Genomic DNA, 21,728 nt, shown 5'->3' with positions numbered 1-21,728 from the left:
CCACAACACCATAATTATGACACACACAGATCACAACCACAACACCATAATTATGATCACAACCACAACACCATAATTATGAGACATACGGATCACAACCACAACACCATAATTATGACACACACGGATCACAACCACAACACCATAATTATGAGACATACGGATCACAACCACAACACCATAATTATGAGACACACAGATCACAACCACAACACCATAATTATGAGACACACTGATCTCAACAGCTCAAACTGATGGTTTCGACATTGTTTTCGTGTTTTTAGTTGTCAGATCCCAACAATCAGGATTATAAGAACTATATCACAAGGAGTTTAATAGGTCCAACTTATTAAGGTTAGAAAAACACTTGTGTAAATTGTAACTAACCCAGAAGTTAAATAAAAACTCAACGTTTAATGTCACACAATAAATATTAAACAAATAACACTGTCCTCAGTCTCAAAATGCAAGAAAATATTTACCCAAAAATAATTTACTGTATCGGGTTAAAAAAAAAAAACCGACAGAAAAATATTTAGGTCAAGAATGGCTTTCTGATGGTAAGAATGAAGACACGTTTCAGGATATTTTTTTATCGGTAAATTATTGGCTAAGTATTGTACTACATTTGGGTAAAGCGTCGTTTTTAAATAGTCACTTATGCCGCTAAACTTCATTTTTATTTTCACATGAATGCTATATAAAGTTTAAATATTTATATGTGTCAGTTTTATGAAATAAAACTGTAATCCAGTTTATTGTCCGACGGGACTTTCAGACCTTATATTAAAGGTACATGGTAATTACTATCCGTGTTACTTATATCTACGTGTCCTAACCTTGGATAAGCAACGACGGGTAACAAGGCTGATAAAATCAGATAAACAATTGCACCTACTAATTTGACACTTGAAGTACAAGAAGAAGAGTTATAATGGAAACGTCTGATCGAAGATAATCTTGTGTCACTGCAACATATCAGCGTTATGCTTGGAGTAACACCAGCAGAAAGCATGTGATTCAGAGTCACGTGCTTTTCGTGCCCTCAGATACTTTCTAAACGTTCGTGTCTACTTACTTCCGATAAGAAAAATACTTGTGCCATAATATCTTGTAAATTGGCTCAGAAGTATATTTTAACCAGAAGTCAGGCTGAGTTTAACAATATGTATACAGTTTGTTTGTTTTCTTTTTTCAGTAATGTTTGTGGAAGATTAAAAAAATGCAACTTTAGCACTTGAAGCCCACTTTTATGACACGAACAATAAGAGTGAAAAGAGGTTGAAACTTCGACGTAGTAGGCATTTGGCAACCGATTTAATGTTACTTCCGCTAAGAGCTATAATTGTACAGATGTGTTGTTTTTTCGTTGTGTTTTTTTCACGTGCATCTCTGTCTCGGTTGGAAAACGGATGTCATCATCTATTCTTATTAATATTGAATACCTCCAGTGGCACAGCGGAGTGACTGTAGACTCACACCGCTACAAATCAGGCTTCGATACTCGTGGTAGGTGAGCAAAGCACAGATAGCCCATAATGTGGCTTTTGGCTTAATTCCAAACAAACAAACAAACTTATTAGTGTTTTATTACATGACAGTGTCCACACGTACGAATGTATATATACTGATTTTCATTGCTATAGTGACGTTAATTTTATCGTATAAAGTACCTCTGTATTTAAAATTGGTGGACCCGACATGGCGAGGTGGTTTAGGCACTCGACTTGTAACCTGAGGGTCGCGGATTCGAACCCCAGTCACATCAAACATGCTCGCCCTTTCAGCTGTGGGGGCGTTATAATGTGACGGTTAATCCCACTTTTCGTTGGTAAAAGAGTAGCCCAAGAGTTGATGATGGGTTGGTGATGGCTAACTGCCTTTCCTTTTTTTCAGAGTTAAATTAGGAACGGCTAGCGCAGATAGCCCTCATGTAGCTTTGCGCAAAATTCAAAATAAACCAATCCAAACCAATTTCAAATTGGTATTCTAAATAAACCAAAAAAAATATTATAATAAGATAATTCGAAGAACTAAAATCGTCACTAAGCTTTTAACAAATAACTCAAATGGCCTTGAAATGGTTAGATGCTTTTGAAAACAATATCAAATACTTCTGTGACAGAGATCTCAGCTGTGAGACTGTTAATTATGCTCCTCTGCCAAACAGTCACGTGAAAACCACAAGTCTTGTAAATACTCAGTTACAGTAGCTTAAAAGTATCACCAGATAAGAAAAATCGTGTTTTGAAAGAGAATGTGTTCTTACTTTTTGAGCATAAAAAAACAAGTTTAGGAACACGTTAGGGTTCAGAGCTACAATTGGCTGTATTTTAATGAGTTATTGCATTCCTTTAAAACATATAATTATTTTAAGCGGCAAAAAATGTTAGGTGATGTATTTTGTCCCTCTTGTCGTTGGTGTTGTCCTTTGTTATTAAGCACAAAGCTACACAAAGAGCTATCTGTGCTCTGCCCACCTCATTCCACTGTACCACTGTGAAGGTGAAGGGTTTATTTTGAACTAATTGACGTATTCTATTGTTCAACGCACGTGGAAGACAACATAGGTAAATAAAATCCGAGAGCTACATCTGCTCTTTCTTTTTCCATCTATGTTCCTTCTAAGGTGTCTTAATGATGCATTTCTAGGGTATGATGCCATTGGATGCAGAAATTCGCAAGATATAAGCGAACATGTACGGACGTAGACTTTTGTCAGATATAATTGTTTAACATTACTCGTGACACTTCTTAGATTGTTACAGTTATAATTGTTTTTCACAACTATAATCATTTCATTACTTTGCAATATAAATATTAGCTAAGTGACAGAAAGTGTTTAAACACAGCTTGTAACCAACGTGAAACTTCTATGTGTCATTATGAATTACACGTTTTATCCAATATCACAACTGTTAAAACATTTTGCGTAAGTTATCCTTTGGTATTATGGAAACAACCGACAAATGACTGAACAGAGGTAACAAGCAAGAAAAGTTTATGGTTGATGTGGTACTCGTTCTGTGTTTAATATCAGTGATATCTTTAGCCAGGTACTTCTCAGGTATAACTACTTCCAAAACAGTAAGTAAGACTATTAAGTGTTCCGAATAATAGAACAGTTTCGTGTTATGAATGTTCCTTAAACAATATGACAACTCTTTCAGTTATAGTTACTTCAGAAATAATGACAGTGTTTTTGGAATAATGACAACGTTTTTAGTTTTTGCTAATATATGCAAATAAGAAAAACCTTTTGGACTATAAATACTTTTAAATAATATAAAAACATTATTATCATATATATGGATTTTTCTTAAATAATGCTACAAAGTTTTTAACTATGTGTAAAGTATGTGACAACATTTTTCACTACAGCAGGCCTTGTCTAACATAATACGGCCGTGTGATTAAGTATGTGTAAAGTATGTGACAACATTTTTCACTACAGCAGGCCTTGTCTAACATAATACGGCCGTGTGATTAACTATGTGTAAAGTATGTGACAACATTTTTCACTACAGCAGGCCGTGTGATTAAGTATGTGTAAAGTATGTGACAACATTTTTCACTACAGCAGGCCTTGTCTAACATAATACGGCCGTGTGATCAGTCCATTTCCTAAGCAATTTGACAAACGTTGGAGCAATGGATATTTTGTAAACAGTAGACAAAATTTTTGTTAAAATTATTCTGAAAATATTGAAATTCGTTCTTAAAAGTTGTAAATTAGTTGCATGTTTTATTACACCGGATGAACATCTGAATCAAGTAATCTGTTTGTTTGAATCATCAATTTCTTATTTACTTTGTTATGTTATCGTTTCCTATTATTAGATAGGCACAATTTTTCTATCTGATGACGAACGTTATAAAACGAAGCCTTAGAGAATGTCTTGCTGAATGTGATCTCCTTACATTCACCTTTGGACGCGTTATAAATGTAACTGGCACTACCAATACTCTGAGTAGTTTGTATTTTAAAAAACTCCGTGGTTAGGCTGTTACGTCCAATGCACACCACACTTCCCTACAACGTTTCTATATCCCCTAGTGTACGATAACCATTGTTTTTGAACAACTGTTTCAACAGTCTGATCGCACGGAAGTCCACAGACACTGCTCGGATGACTTAACCGGCATGTCGTATTTAGATGATCAATCGTTCGAATTTTTCTTTGTTTCATTCTTTAGTGGCTAAAGGTATGCGGCAGTTGAATTTATATATGACGGAAGCAGTTTATGTACACGTAATATGTATCGCTCCTACAGACATAGATGATACTTGCTCATTATGTTTCACACTGTTGTTTGTGACGCATAATCATATTTTGCCAGCGAAGTTTGTGTTTGCGGATCGTGACCTGTTACACGACGCCGTGGTTTATTTAACATGAATATTTAAAAATAATTTTATGACTTAAATGTATGAAAGTTTAGGATAGATACATACCCTTTCGTGCCCTGCTGGGACAGCGGTAAGTCTACGGATTTTCAACGCTAAAATCAGAAGTTCGAGTTCCCCCGGTGGACACAGCAGATAGCTCAATGTGGCTTTGCTATAAGAAAACACACACACATGCACACACATTCCCTTTCCAAAAGCGGCCAATTATCGTTGGCACCATACTATCTACAAAACTATATCAAAACGTAGTTCTGATACAATCTGTTTCACTGCGACTTTATGGTGGTTGTATTTATCACGTGTCTTTCTTATTCGCATGCTCAAAATTGTTTTAATACAGCTCAATCAACCCTTTGCATTCGGTTAAGAATAGCCATGTAGGCGGCGGTTGCTACTCACTAGTTGTACTTCGATTGATGAGTAGCTTCCAATTAAGGACTGATATATATCGACTTTCTTGGTCCTGGGGTTCAGTCCTTGTGTTGTGTAAGGTGATGTTCAGGTTGAAAATATGAATCACTCAGAAACTATGTACCACGATACAACTACAGAACTTTATATTTGGAAAATTTCAAATGAATATATATGTATACATATACAGAGTGGATCCAACAACCGTACCTATATTTTAAATGTTTATATGATTATAATAAATAAACGTACAAGTAAGAAAAACATTTTATTAATGCTTTATATAACAAATTAGTTATACACACTCCTGCATCTCTCGGCTTCCCCTAACTGGTCTACAACAGAAATGCCTAAGATAATGTTTAGATAATTTTTAACTCTGATTCGATGGAAAGCATGCGTGATATGTTGATTTAATTTGTCAATTGCTTTATTTTTGTTTTTAAATGTTCTCCAGTATTATCTGAAATAAAAATATAGCTTTTAGAATCAATACACAGACGTTACATAACTTAAAGAATGAGCACATTTTGTGTGTGTATCATTCAAGTCTTCGTTTAGTTTAAGATTCTAAATTGTGAGCTCTTAAAAAGTTTACTTTTAGTTTCTGCGAACTCTACGTCTTCAAAGAACAGTTTTAATACAAAGTACCTTAAGAATAGGATTAATACAAAGTAACTTGAGTATAGATTTAATATCATAAAAGCCAAGTTTGTTGACTAGATATTTAGAAACACACGAATGCTGTATAAAAGAAATATACCTTTGTGTTCCAGGTCAGCAGAATAGTACACCAAGTCTTTACGTAATATAATATGTTGCAAATTCCGCACGTGTTCATTTCAAAAGGCGATGAATATAATTATGTTATAATTTTTTTTAATCACCGTGGTGAAGGTCATTGTAAAAATACATTATTAACATGTTTCTTTTGCCGTAGTTGTTCTGGAGATAATATTTGCAAGGATAATTATTGTACATATTTTATCCTCTTTGAGTATTAAAATAAACAGAGTATCCTGTAAAAAATGTTTGTTTATTTGTAATTAAACGCAAAGCTACACAATGGGCTATTTGTGGTCTGGTATCAAAATGCGGTTTCTAGCGTTGCAAGTCCGCAGACATACTGTTGTCTCACTAGGGGACTTGTAAATACCCCAGTGATTTTAGTACCGTATATCTCTTCTTAATTGAAACGTCTTCCAGTGTAACAGTGGCAAGTTTATCAACTTTCAATTCTAACATCTGTGGTTCGATTCCTCGCGGTAGTCATAAGAGACAGCTTAAAATGGATTTACTCTGAAACTAAAATATTTGTTAAAAGAAAAAGGCTTATTTTGAGATAAATAGTACAATAAAAACAGTTTAAGATCTTCATTCTAATAAAATAGTCCGAGACCGGAGAATACGTGCAATAGAAAAGTTTAACAGTACAGTACTTATCGGAGAGAGACGTTTTCATTGCCAAAATTATCAGCACTGAAGTGGGGAAAAAATCCTTATCTATACTAGGGGGTTATTGTTTAAAGAGAAAGTCCATGGAAACTGGGAACTGTGTCTATTATATGAAGATTTCGGCGACTGTTATGCAGCCAAAAAAGACCCTCATCAGGCCTAATTTCTGTTTACGAGTAATATTGTTGAAACCGGGTCGTACTTTTTAAACACTTCAGAATTTCACTCACCAAGTTCTCAGTCACGTCCCAGTTTCAACAATATTTCACGTGCACAAGACGTGCGAGATACAATTATTCAATTATTACAACTTCTTTGCAGGTTTTCGTTATCAGTTAGTGAAATAGACAGCATGTTTTGTTGGATAAGATATTTTATTCATTCCTAAAAGAGACTCATTATTAGAGAGCACTTGTAAACATTATTGTCTTCCAATCCTGCAGTCGCATGATTTATAAGTAACATTTCCGAATCTTTACGATAACGCTTTAGTAAGTCAATTTTCCTAAGAATTTAGTTTCTTTTAGAAGATAACTTAATCCTTGTAAGTAGTTATTACATATATTAATGATTTTTAAAAGTGTATTTTAGAATTTTTTTTCTAATTTTGTTTATGTTAAGTTTTCAAGTTTTCAGAAATCTAGGCCTAAAGTTAATCCTCATGTTGGCGGTTAGGACTCAGCTTACAGATACGATGTTAAAACGAGCGGTTTAGTCTGTTGGAAATAAAGGAAAATGAATAAACGATTCAAGAGAAGAATAAGAAATAAAATATTAGGTAATAATTTGGAAATAAATGCATCTTTTCTGACCACAACTCCAATTATGACACTGGACTAGATGACGAAGACTATTTTCATACATTAAGCACGAAAGTCCAGTGATGTATCAACTAAATCTTTAAAACAACAGTTGAAGCTCATCGACCGGTTAACATTGGTTTGTTTGTTTTGAATTTCGCGCAAAGCTACACGAGGGCTATCTGCGCTAGCCGTCCCTAATTTAGCAGTGTAAGACTAGAGGGAAGGCAGCTAGTCATCACCACCCACCGCCAACTCTTGGGCTACTCTTTTACCAATGAATAGTGGGATTGACCGTGATATTATAACGCTCCCACGGCTGAGAGGGCGAGCGTGTTTGGTGCTATAAGGATTCGAACCCGTGACCCTCAGATTACGAGTCGAGTGCCTTAACCACCTGGCCATGCTGGGCCATATTTACCATCATGGGGGCCTGCTGAAGTTTATAATGAGGCCATATTAAATATAATATTAATATCCTTAAATTGTGGTGACCAAATGTGATATAGCCTTAGTGTTCTAGTTGAAGAAATTGGAGGTGAAATGTGGTTCTTAAGATTTGAAAGTAAAATAAGTAAAAGTAATCACCAATCTGCTATCATTATTAAATGTTGGCCCATACTTGAGAATTAGGCACTGAAATTGGTTAAAGCGACTTACACCTTCAATGTTTATATGGAAAAACTGAAGATTATCTAAATGGGGGCTACTCCTACCCACTTTCTTAAGTGCCAAGCCTTTGGATACAGGTGAACTAATACAGTGGCATGTATTAGGCACGAGGTTAGAAGGCTGTACGTTCTTAAGACATAAAACTAGGTGTACAAAGTGTGGAAAAAATCATCACACCAGTTTGAACGAATGCATGATGAATCAGTGGAAAAAAGACATCATTGATGTCCGAGATTTTCGGACAGACATATGAAAAAATCTTAATAGCCCAATAGTAACCTAAAAATGTTATTACCAAAAATAAAGATTGGGTCATGAAACTACTTCAGTCCTTGCGTTAATGACTCGAAGAGGTCCTAAAACTAAGAGATCAAATTGCTTAAGTGGTATGAGACCCTTATCGTGAGTAATTATAAAGTAATATTCGGATCACAACATTCTTGAAGCTTCCACCTCATGAATTTTATAAGGCTATCCAAACATTAACAATAGTCAAAGGATAATGTCTATAAGCGTTCGAGATGGCATGTTAGGTAAGTGACATGAGCGACTTCAGTACATTTAAAGTTTAGGTTTCACTGCTATATATATATATATCTTCTTCTCCCATTAATCACCCTATATGAAGACTGGGCGCTCGTGATCCTTCATCATTTAAATCTAGCGTTCACCACACTGATATCTATAAGACTACTGTCTTCTTTCTTAGAAGCGTGCCTTATTTCTATTCCCCGGTATCTCTCCCCACTGCCTGCCTTTGATTTCCCTCTGTGGTACCTACTTCACAGGCCCAGCATGGCCGGGTGCTTAGGACGTTTGACTCGCAGTTTAAAGGTCACAGATTTGAATCCCCGCCCCACCAAACATGCTTGTCCTTTGACTCGTGGAGGAGTTATAATGTAACAGTCAATTTCACTATTAGTTAGTAAAAGAGTAGTATAAAAGCTGGTGGTAAGCGAAGATGACTGTTTACCTTTCCACTAGCCTATCCTTGCTAAATTAGGGACGGCTAGCACAAATAGCCCTCGTGTAGCCGTGCACGAAACACATAATAAATTAAACAAGCCAGTTTCACCAAACTATCGTCACCTCACCTACGTATAACACCTGAATCTCGCTTCCTTCATCTACTTTAATGCTACAAATCTTCACCTCGTGGCCGGTTATCTCTTAAGGTCACACCTAATTTCTGCCACTTCCAACCTTCCCTCACTACCCATGTCTCTGCACTAAACGTCATTGGACAGTTCGCTCTTGGTTTTATACAAAATGCTCTTCATTTTCAATAGGAATCGTCTTTTTCAGTATGTGTGTGTACATATTAGATAATCGGTACAGGAAAAATAAAGAACATTAGTGTTGAAAGATATAAATAACATTTATAGAAAAGACAGAATTTGTAATAAATATACCTTGAGTCTAATAACATGCATTAGAGGTGATGTATCTGATATTGTCATGGTGAGAACGTGTTTTACAAGTTAACATAGCATAACTGCAATTTGTTATCACTAGAAACTAGTATTAGGCCTGTTATAGTGATCTTAGCGCCTTTTACAAACTCGTTAGGTATGGTAATAATTATACGAGTCATGGCACATTATTATTAGGTTGTTGTTTTTAATTAAGCACAAAGCTACACAATGGGTTATCTGTGCTCTACCTACCACGGGTATCGAAACCCGGTTTTTAGTGTTGTAAGTCTGCAGACATCTCGCTGAGCTACTGGGGGGGGGCTTATTATTGGGTCTCTTATGTTTTTAAATACCACATTCCTTATCTAGTCCCTCATAAAATAAATATGGCGGATATAATGTGGTTGTAATACCATTATAACACACTTTTCTAATTCTGGAAAATCGATAATAATGGTAAAGAATTAGTATTATAAATACCATAAGCCTAATTTGAATCTAGTGTTGTTACCAGTATTACTGAGACGTTAATTAAATGATAAAGATATTTTTATGTTAATCCCAATACATAGCCAATATATCAGCAAAAACAGCACCTGAATTTCAAATGATCGAGGATCTAGTGAACTGTAATATAAAGTTAATAAATATTGGAGATTTAAATAGAAAGCACTTTGTCTTCAGGTGAACTAACACAAACAGTAATGATTAAGTTTTGTTTAATATAGTAAATGAATACAACATTGACTTTTGCGTAATGAATGACACACCTGTGTCAGTAGATGTACTAATGAAACTGATATACTAGGTTTCAGTTTTGCTTTACAATTCCAAATTTTATTCTAGACTACAGCTATTTGGTACAGTTAGAAAAATAATCATAATATTTAAATTAGCAATATTATGTTTCAAGTTGCAGATAATTTGTATTTTGAATTTCGCGCAAAGCTACACATGGGCTATCTGCACTCGCCGTCCCTAATTTAGCAGTGTAAGACTAGAGGGAAAGCAGCTAGTCATCACCACCCACCGCCAACTTTTGGGTTATTCTTTTACTAACGAATAGTGGGATTGACTATGACATTATAACGCCCCCACGGCTGAAAGGTAAATTGTTACAAGTTTAAATTATTCCATTTGTTTGTTTTTGAATTTCGCGGAAAGTTACACAAGGGCTATCTGCACTCGCCGTCCCTAATTTAGCAGTGTAAGACTAGAGGGAAAGCAGCTAGTCATCACCACCCACCGCCAACTTTTGGGTTATTCTTTTACTAACGAATAGTGGGATTGACTATGACATTATAACGCCCCCACGACTGAAAGGTAAATTGTTACAAGTTTAAATTATTCCATTTGTTTGTTTTTGAATTTCGCAGAAAGTTACACAAGGGCTATATGCGCTAGCCGTCCCTAATTTAGCAGTGTAAGACTAGAGGGAAAGCAGCTAGTCGTCACCACCCACAGCCAAGGAATACCGAGAAACTACACGAGAAAATCAAAGAGGGCTTTTAGTAAAGAAATGCAATTATATATATGAAATATTTCTTAGACGTGTCTACAAGAAAAAAGTATATTTAATGAAATCAAAATATTGTCAAATATTTGATTAATAAGTATCAAATTAAGCATTTTGGCATTTTTAATTATGTTTGTTTAACGTAATAAAATAATTTCGAAGCCTTTTTGTGAAGAATGCAATAATAATATTAATAATTATTCATACAAATATCCTGAACTCGAAGTAAATGGGGTAATAATCTTTGGACTGTTAATCTAAAATCAGCTTACCAATCAGGAATCACCTCCTCTTAACATTTGGATGTCCTACATGAAAAGCTTATCAAAAATGTCTTCTCGGACGAAGATTCCTGTCCATCAAGTTGTTCATTCTCAATGTATTTTATAAAATAATAATAACTTAAATAAAAATATTAAATCAATATAAACTTGCAAATGTAATTTACCAATGAATTACGTCATCCACTCCTTTCTTCGAAATAAAAAAATGTATAAGTAGTTTCTCTATAATATAGCCAGTTGTTCGGTTCCTTTTACTTAGGATACCTGGTTAGTAACCAAAGAAAATGATATTTAGGATTACATGTCGGTAATTATTGATTACTGGCTGTCAATAAGGGTGATGTGAAAGATAGTTTCGTGTTTAGTTGTTTAGACAAGAACAAATTTATGTACTTATTTGAGAACGAATAGGTACTTAGAAAAAATACAAAAGAAACAATAATTGGTAAACTAGTCTCTCTCAGACTGTGCATATGCATGTTGGAGGGTAAACAGGCTTCTCAGTTTCAATCATTATGTTCCTCACGTATCCTTGGCTTGGCTGGAGACACTCTTACATCTGAGTTAGTCATAGTTATAAATAATCGTGTTACATGCTAATACAGTGGTGTTTGATCACAGCGATGAATAGTGGCGACATGAACGACATGTTAAGCTTCTATCAAATATGTGTCAAGTCCTTTCGACAACGCAATGCCACCACGGTTTATGTCCCAGCTCTTTCCATAAAAGTGATTGTTAAGTGATCTACGTTTAAAGGCCATGAAGAGATCCTCCAATAATCTCCATGAAAGCGAAACACTTGTTTAGCAGAGTGGTTTGGAGAGTAATGGCCTCTGAACCCACAGTTTTGAACAGCTGTAACTTCCAAACACATACTTTCCTACCAAAGTGTGTGGTAGAACAATAGTTTCTGAACACAAAATTGTCTAACAGAGTATTTGGTAGAACAATGATCGCTAGACGTACAATTGTCTAACAGTGTTTTGGAAAGTAATGGCCTTCAAACATACACCCCAAGCTAATCCGGAACAGTGCTTTTATCCGGAGCAGTGTTTTTATCCCCAAATTGAATGTCACGATTTTACACACTGGTAACCTTATTTAAAAATAAACAAACATTCACTGTTATTATTGTTAACAACAAAGATACAAACAAACAGTTACTGATGTTACCGCTAACAACAATGAAACAAACAGTCACTGATGTAATCATTAACAAGATAATAACGATAGTTAGAAGCTATCCAAGGTTCACATTCCTAAAACAAACTCCAAGTAATACTACTAAAGCTATCACCGCTTTCGTACGGAAGATAAGCGAAGAATCCGTGATCTCCTCAATTCGATATGACCTCATACCAGCCATGTTCCCTGATACGACTCCAATAGATTTCTGTGATTTTGTTATGCTTAAATTTGGTCTTTGAATCTGAGGTTCACGCTTAGATAAAGTTTTCGGAGTCGTTTGTTGTGTGTTTGGTATAATATCGACCTTGTTATCTTAAAAAGTTTGTAGCAGAAATTGAATTGTTGAGTAAAAGTAAGTTACGATAGTAATGGATGTGGGGTGGTTTAACTCTTTTTAAAATCTTAATATGATCTGAAACTGTCCATTTATTAAGATAAGGAATGATTCAAAATTATAAACTAACACTTTATGGTGTTGTTAACAGACAGTTTTTTTAATTATCAAATAATTGTGAAAAAAGGCTTTGAAGACAGCGAAAACAATTGTGTTTCAAATAAATAAATGTATTGTGTTGTTAATGCTTTTGATTTGTGTCTTTTAAATAATTGTTTATAACAGTTAGTTACTGACTGATATATTTTATGAAATTATTACAATAAATAACATTGAATAAAGCATCTTTATCTATTTCTATTATTCTTGTCTAACGTTTATAGATAAATATTCAAAAGTGTCATCCATGTTCGTTTCAGGATGGTTAATCTACTGAGTTACGACACTACAATTCGGGATTCGATTCCCCGCGGTGAACATAGCAAATATCTCACTGTGGTTTTGCTCTAAAATGAACACATTGTTTATAGTTTCCTTTATTAGTTCTTAGCATATGTAGAGCACTTTGTTCTTACAGCAATGTGTTATTCACAAAACTGTAGTTTGAATTAGTATATAGTAATGTTTATAAATACATTAAACATACATACATTTGAAACGTTAAATTTGTGAGGGTTTGGTTATTCATTATGCTTTATTTGCAGAAATATGTTATCACTTTGTGGTCAAGCAGTGACATTTAACTCTAAGGCTAATTAATTATTAGTTTATAAAACTTTGGATATGAGCTTCTGTATTCAGTTTTCAATTTACGGTACCATTTAACGTTCTTTGCTGTAGAAAGATTATAAGGTGTAAAAATAAATAAATAATTGAACCCGTGTTGGTGTATAATAAAGTTCTTAACAACTTTAAATGTAAATGTTTGGGTGGGTAAGGTTCTTTATTGTGATTATGTGTGTGTTGGGAGGGGGAAACGTAATAATTTTGAATAAGGGGCGTAAAGTTTGTTTGTTTTGCTTTTGAACTTCGAGCAAAAATACTCGAGGGCTATCTGCGCTGGCCGTCCCTAATTTAGCAGTGTAAGACTAGAGGGAAGGCAGCTAGTCATCACCACCAACCGCCAACTCTTGTGCTACTCTTTTACCAACAAATAGTGGGATTGACTATCACTTTATAACGTCCCCACGGCTGAAAGGACGAGCATGTTTGATACGACGGGGATTCGAACCCGCGACCCTCAGATTACGAGTCGAACGCCTTAACCCATCTGGCCATGCCTCTAGACTTATACTGCTAAATTAGGGACGGCTAACGCAGATATCCCTCGAGTAGCTTTGTGCGAAATTCAAAACAAACAAAAACAAGCATTAACCTTGGATTTTTTTTTTCTTAGATTAATAGGTAATTTATTACATGTGGATACGTACACGTGTCGAAGATTGTACGTTACGTTTTACCCAGCTATGATATTTTTCTGGATTTTTCTTTGTTTTAAAGTTCCAGTATTTATACAGATTACATTGAATATGTTGAAATAACTTGGATTACGTGTGACAATGAAATGGGTCTTCCTGTTTTCACCTTCCATATAATCTTCTATGGGTTTCTTTAGTTTATAATCGTGAAATTTTGTTGGCTATACTGGTAATTATTGAAGTACTTTGTTTCAGTAAAAATGCTTTCAATTATAGTACTTTTTTTTTCTCTGATCTCGTTTGCAGATACAAATTATTCACTCCATACTGTATAGAATCTTCCTTATTTAAGAGATGTTGATATTAATGAAAGTTGTTTGTTCTTTAATTAGGTGTCAATAGAGTTTTTTTGACAGTTTTGTTTTATTAGTGCTCCGAGAAAGTGTAGGTCATTAAAGGTAATTTCTGTTGTGGCCTTTTTGCAGAATTTAATATGTTCGTGTGTGTGCGTTTCTCATAGCAAAGCCACATTAGACTATCTCCTGAGTCCACCGAGGGGAATTGAACCCCTGATTTTAGCGTTGAATATCCGTAGACTTACCGCTGCCCAAGCGAGGGACTAAATCCATATTTAGAATCGGCGATACGATAACTTACATAAGTTTCATTTGCGCCGCCTTTCATCTGGGTAATTAAAAAAATCAAGTTACGTTAAAAAAAAGTAAATTATTTTCTTTGAAGAAGTATACCCTTTCAACAAGGTCTATTTTCAAATAACGAATCACTAAATAACCATAAAGAATAACATGAGCAAAGTCAGAGAAAAATTAATATATCAAAATAACATAAATATACTGCTAAAAGCCTTGATTTTAGTTATTTAAACAAAATAAATTATAGTGGCCCAAAACACGATGTTTTATGTATCATAAATCCTAGTAACCCAAAGTACAAATATCATGTACATTGATATCTGGATTTCACTTTATATTAGCATAATAACACACTCTACTGTTTCTTGATATATGTTATAAATGTCGAATTTACTTATTCCAACACCTGACCCAGTTTCGCTGACCCAAGAGTGATGTGTAACTTTTGACCCAACATTCTATTGTAGGTCATATGGCTAGTCTAAAAAAATTAAATTAATCTACAATTTGAGTATAACTTGTCATCTGCGAGAAACCTTATATAAGATGCTAGGCCTAAGTTGTCATTGCTGAATAAATACAGAAATCAGACTTTAATATCTCTTTTAAAATACATAAAGTGAAGTTTTTATAATATGTTAAAGGTTTTTCAAATATAAAATAATTATTAATATTAATAATAGTTTTGTGCTAGAATAAACAACATTATTTACTCAGTAATCTTTAATAATCCCTAAAGCTACGCATATGGTGTTTACTGATTTAAATAATGGATCCAAGCAAAGAAACATAACACTTCCAAACACAGGTGCCAAATTTATTGTTTAATGTTTACATATTTTGATGAGAAACGTAGCTTTATTTCTTTATTTTTTACAGATTTAATAACACTTACAATGAAAAAGTAAAACAATTATTTTACCAAGTATAGAAATAATTAAAACTTCGATGTCTTGGATATATGTTTGTCATATAGATAATATTATATGCTGTACATTAGAAACGAACAATAAATAATTGTATATAATTCAAAATTGGCGTTTAATTAATAACTTTTATGCCACTATGTATTTTATATTACATAGTTATTGCAAGAACTCTCAAATATGTTTTAACAGCACGAGAATTCGAATAATTAAATTTCAATCAAATAGTAAAATATTTTTTGTAATTTTCTTGAATGTTCTAGGTTTCGAATTATCAATTTTCAATCCAATTTTAAAATATTTCTGTAATTTTCTTCTGTGTTCTAGAAGATAGCTTACGTCCCTGTTCCGAGTTCACTTGAAATGTTTGTGCTCGTAATATCTCCGGCCTTCCTCGCGATATCACATTTCATATTTCGATGGTGAATCTTGCTGCACGAGTTATGATAAATGAGCAATTAAAAATAGTACCGAGGTCATCGTAATCTATATATACATTAGAGATCCTTAGTTAATAAAAAAAACCACCAAGAATATAATGCCATTAGCAGGCTGTGTCTACTGTGCTTAATTTTTTTGCCTGAAAAGACGATCATTCTCAAAATAAACTTGCAGTGATGATCGCTTGTCAATGATCTTCAAAAATAACTGAATCAGATAAAAGGCTGTTCTGTTAATTCAAGAATGCCCGGAGAAAAACTGTTTGAAAAATAATGTCAAGTTTGTAAAAGACGGATAATGATTCTTATATATATATATATCTTTCAACGAGAGACTTAATAATATTTATGCTGAATTGACAAAGACACTGAATGTTGGAGAGTATTACTTGTAAATATTTGTTGTATGTTGTGTATACTTACATAGCAGGAAAATCACCTATTAGCATTTCACTGTACACTCAGCTTCCATGGTTATCTAAAAACAACTTTGATCTGTTTCTCGATTACGTTTTTAACTTTAGGATTACTTTTAGGGCACGCTCTCGTCTGCTGTCACTTTTTTTTCATTTCACATAAAGTCATCATCAAGATCCAACATCTGGTATGATACGAGGTTTAGTTTCTAAAAATATACCAGATATTTTGCTCTCCTCAAACACAAGCTGAAACAAATAACCCGAGGGAATTAAAAAAGGATTATTAAGAAGTAGAAGTTAGAAGCCTTTAACGATGAGAAAATGAACTTATTTTAATATAATAATACAAGTTATCGACGTCCATGTTTTTTGTTTTCTTGAAATGTATAGCTACACAGTAGGCTTCTATACTCGTGTCTAACACGAAGTTTTTAACTCCATAATTGAACGTTATGAATCCCTAAGATCACAACTAGGGGGATTATTGGCTTCAAGGCAGATACTTATTAATATGCCAAAGCGTAAAACGTGTGTCGCAGCTTTCAACAAAGTGGAAGCGTACTGGAATGATATTAAAATATATATATTATTATTATTAAAATATGTTGTTGGTTCAATACCAAATATATAACGCGTCTGTAAATTAATGTAACTTTTTTTGTTTCCATACGTGATTTTTAACAGCTTAAAACACTAATAGATTGTGAAGAAAAAGCCTTTTATTTTAGTCAGGAACAATTAAAAAATAGTTGGAACATTTTATATCTATCGAACGTGTATTTCTGAGCAACAAAAGGGCATTTTGCAACGTTTCTTATACGTATCGACCGAAAATGTTGCTAGTTATAAATTCTACAAAATAAATCAGATATCAACCAGTTATTGTTAGACACGTATATGTAGAGATCAAACTGAGAGTTTTCTGATCCAAGCAATATTTCAGGCCCAGCATGGCCAGGTGGTTAAGGCACTTGACTCGTAATCCGAGGGTCGCGGGTTCAAATCCCTGTCACACCAAATATGCTTGCCCTTTCAGCCGTGGGGGCGTTATAATGTTACGGTCAATCCCACTATTCGTTGGTAAAAATGTAGCCCAAGAGTTGGCGGTGGATGGTGATGACTTGCTGCCTTCCCTCTAGTCTTACACTGCTAAATTAAGGACGGCTAGCGCAGATAGTCCATGAGTAGCTTTGCGCGAAATTCAAAACAAACAAACAAACCATGTAATTCTTCTCTCTTTTTATCATTATTTACCTTACAAGGCCGCAGGTCTCCTGTTGGTACAACGGTAAGTCTACGGATTTATAACGCTAAAACCAGATGTTCGATTCCCTTCGGTGGACACAGCATATAACCTTATCTGACTTTGCTATAAAGACACACGCAAGACCACGGAAATAATTTCAGTAGTTCTTTAAATTATATAAACTCAGAAAAAGATCTGCAGTGGAATCGAATAGCCATAGATGGATAATGTGTAACAAATCTCTGAGGCACTGGATAGCCATAAATGGATAACGTGTAACAAATCTCAGAGGCACTGTATAACCACAGATGGATAATGTGTAACAAACCTCGGAGGCACTGGATAGCCATAGATGGATAATATATAATAAGTGGTTGAGGTATTGAATAACCATAGATAGATACTATATAACTAGTGTTTTGGATATCGGATAACGATACACGGCTAATATGTAATAAGTGTTTGAGGTATTGGGTCGCTATAGACTGTTAATATGCATTAAATGTTAAACGTGCTGGGTAGCGGTAGCCAGATAATGTGTAACAAGTATTTGACACTCTCAAATTCATTCCTTGTATGGTATAATAGAAAATTTCCTGTTATTCAATCGATTTATAATAGTGATATGGTCTAAGTACTCAAAATAAAAATATTACGTAACTTCATGATGGATGGAAATACCTTCATTGTTAATTCCCTGTTACGGTTACTTACACATAAATTCCACTAACACTGTATGAATTACGTGTGTAAGAATACTTTATTGGAGCCAAATAATTGAATGACAGCGAGATAAAAATATCTTGGCTTAACTCCATGGAAAGAATGTCAAGGTGGGAAGATAAGAGGCTCAAAGATTAGCCTTCAGCAACACAAGTACTTGAAAATAGTGTTGTGATGTATTAAGAGCGATCAGTTCCTAACGGTGAGTGTTTGCACTTACAACGCTAAAATTCGGGGTTCGATTCATCACAATGGACAAAGCATTTGTTTGTTTGTTTATGAATTTCGCGCAAAGCTACACGAAAGCTATCTGCACTATTTGTCCCTAATTTAGCAGTGTAAGACCAGAGGGCAGGCAGCTAGTCATCACCACCAACCGCCAACTCTTGTGCTACTCTTTTACCAACGAATAGTTGGATTGACTGTCCATTCATAACAGCGAGCATGTCTGGTGCAGAGTATCAGGTACGGCTATGCTCATAAATAAATAAGAAAATCTACTGATTTATAATTTTTTATTCATAAAGTTATAACGAAGACTATTCGTCATCTGTTAGCTTTACTATGGTTGTTATAATATAAAATTAAATTAAGAGAAAATACCAGGCTCGATCTACGTATTTCATACGTCTTGTGAGATGACCACATAAATGATGAACAAGGAATATGTTGATTTACATATTTTATTAGGTAGTCACAAAAGCTTAGGTATTGACGTTGTCATATAACAGAGTTTGTGAAACCGATAAATAAATAAAGCTACATAGATAGCTTGAACCAGGGTATTAGACATATGAATTATATTCACAGTCAATGGAAGAAGGTTATATTCCATTATTTCTGGCAGTTCTTTACATAAAATGAAATAGATGCATATACAAGAACCCCAGTTTATTATCTTGACGTGCTGCCAGCTTTGTTATAACTCAGCGAATAACTAACCATCACAACTATTATTTTCAAGCCATATTTTTTAAAAACATATATTCAGTTCACTCGCTACTAATGCAGATGGCTATGACGCTAGTAGTTGGTGTAACTCTTTATAATCCAGTCTGTTTTTATTAAAACAGTTGCTTTCAAAAATGAAAATTGAAATCCAGATGTCGAATGTGGTTTGGATTTAATTTCTCTAAGCACGATGAGCTAGTACGTGTGTTTTGAATATACTGATTCTCTGCACCTGCTGTTAACTCGATCTTTGTTAATATTGAGCAGAATTGTTATAAATAAACACAAAAAATTAGAAATACTGTTGGTTAGGAAAATTCCAAAATAAACATATTATAATAACGATTTTTGTCATTGGTTGTATCCTTTTTGTAATATTTGGTAGAAATAATGTTAACCTCAATCTACCAGATAAAATTAAAGTGTTTTATCACTTTAACTACAAAATACTAGTTCTACAACTTACGTTCTTTGATAAATAAAACCCATAAATCGAACAAAGCAGTCACTTTACTGCTTATTTCGATTACTTCAATGCTTCGTTGAAAACACAAAATTTACGGCGCTGAATTGACTAACACAGACTAAATAATCAATCAACAACAATTTATCAACTAATTGATCTCCACGATACTCTGAGTAAAGTTTTTATTATTATTTTTCAAAGCATCCCAACTCTCAAGAAAGTTCAAGACATCAAGCACTTATCAAGTCACATCTAGTCACTTAGGGAGTTGCTAGGCGTCACAGATCACCACTCCGTCATGGCCATTTCAGCATACAATACAAAAAGTCTAAACTGAAATATTAAAGCATAATTCACAAAGAGTCTCTTTCCTGGAATACGAAATTCACTGTTCAGAACTAACGCTCATTGCATCTACTAAATTAAAAATTAATTGTGTTTAAAAAACAAACTAAAATTAATAGAATAATTAATTAATAGAAATCTCTATTGAATTACTTATTCTTCCTAGAATATTTTATTTTTCTTGGCCTACTGTATTGAGAAGGGACGGCCCCTTGTAGTTCATCATTTTCACGTGTTACCATCCGGATGGGAGTTATCTCGAGAGAAAACACTAATAGCTTTGGAAGTGATATTTACAAAAAATGCCGAGTTTATTCCTTCGAGATGGCAGTAGTTGGTCTTTCACTGCTAAATGTTTGAGTATGAAGTGAGTGATCCTGAATATTTAGTTAGTGACTAAAGCTAAACTATAACAACCTTCTTGCATGCCTAAGTATAAAGACAAATAGCACAGATAGTCCTCGTGTAGCTTTGCGCGAAATTCAAACTAAACCAAATTTCAGTCGACATCTTTTCAAATATGATGACGAGAGATAACTCTGTTTGGACTACCTGCTTTCCAAATATGACTACGAAAGATTACCCTTGGCTTAGACTACCTGTTATTATGGATTCCACAGTTCTCGTCAGCTATCTTTATTACCTTATGCGCTCATTTTTATTTTTACTTGAAATCTAACATCTGATGCTGTTAGTGTCGAATATCAAATGGGTATTTCCTGGCGTAAAGCTATGAAGAGTGGTATACAGTCAGAGGAGATAAGGATTGGTTGGAATTCAGCATAAAGGTATACCACGGGTATCGAAACCTCGTTTCTAGAGGTATAAGTCCGCAGACATACTGCTTTATCACTGAAGCAGAAAGTAAGTGAGGGTAGCTTATGTTTAAAGAGATAAATAAAATATTTTACGTTTTTTTATTTATTTTCTTAAATATTCATTAGCATAATTTAAAATATTCGTGTGGTCATGTTAAGTGTCAATACTTGGTACTAGTGTTACCTAGGTAATAACAACCTTTAATATATAAGTGTTTTCTGTAAAACGTGGTTATCAGAGATAATCCAGCAACTAGGTCCCTTTTCAGATTATTAGGTCACCAGCTGCCACTGAGTAAGAAGATAGTTTAACTTCGTATTCTTGTCTTAAGATAGTTTAGCTCTATATCAACGTCTCAGCATGATGTCTGTTCTGAATACGTAGAGCCCCTTGAGGGCAATAACCCACACATCACGTTATGTAAAGAAACTTCCAACAGTGAGGATGACTTCTAACTTAGGCCCAACATGGAAAGGTGGCTAGGGCGATCGGCTAGTAAATCGAGGGTCGCGGGTTTGAATCCCCGTCATACCAAACATGCTTCATTAACTCAATTTCTTGCTTTTTCTTTGGAAGCAACTTCCTGTCTTCCATCACTAAACCAGAGCGAATGATGGAAGGTACAGAGCCAACGTTAATCAAAATACGGCAAGATTCCTTCTCATTAAACTCGTGGACTAGTGGACAGGTTTATTTTTGTAAAAGTAGAGCGCTACTTATAGGGACAGATTAAATATTTTCATCGTTTAAAACATCATCTCTGTGATTTATTACCAACGACTGATTCATCACAATTTTAAATTTAGTGTCCTTGTTCTCTAAACTGGTATCAA

The 21,728-nt window shown here is 34.4% G+C and overlaps 1 protein-coding gene across 4 annotated transcripts in view; it reads left to right on the top strand.

Annotated features, from left to right (window-relative positions):
* LOC143255034 (receptor-type guanylate cyclase Gyc76C-like) overlaps positions 1–21,728 on the top strand; it is a 118,275-nt gene that overhangs the window by 4,303 nt on the left and 92,244 nt on the right. The window lies entirely within an intron of this gene.

Source organism: Tachypleus tridentatus, chromosome 7 (genome assembly GCF_004210375.1).
Source record: "Tachypleus tridentatus isolate NWPU-2018 chromosome 7, ASM421037v1, whole genome shotgun sequence".
NCBI classification, from domain to species: domain Eukaryota; kingdom Metazoa; phylum Arthropoda; class Merostomata; order Xiphosura; family Limulidae; genus Tachypleus; species Tachypleus tridentatus.
The sequence above is the reverse complement of the archived record's forward strand: the minus strand, read 5'-3'. Positions and strand labels throughout refer to the sequence as shown.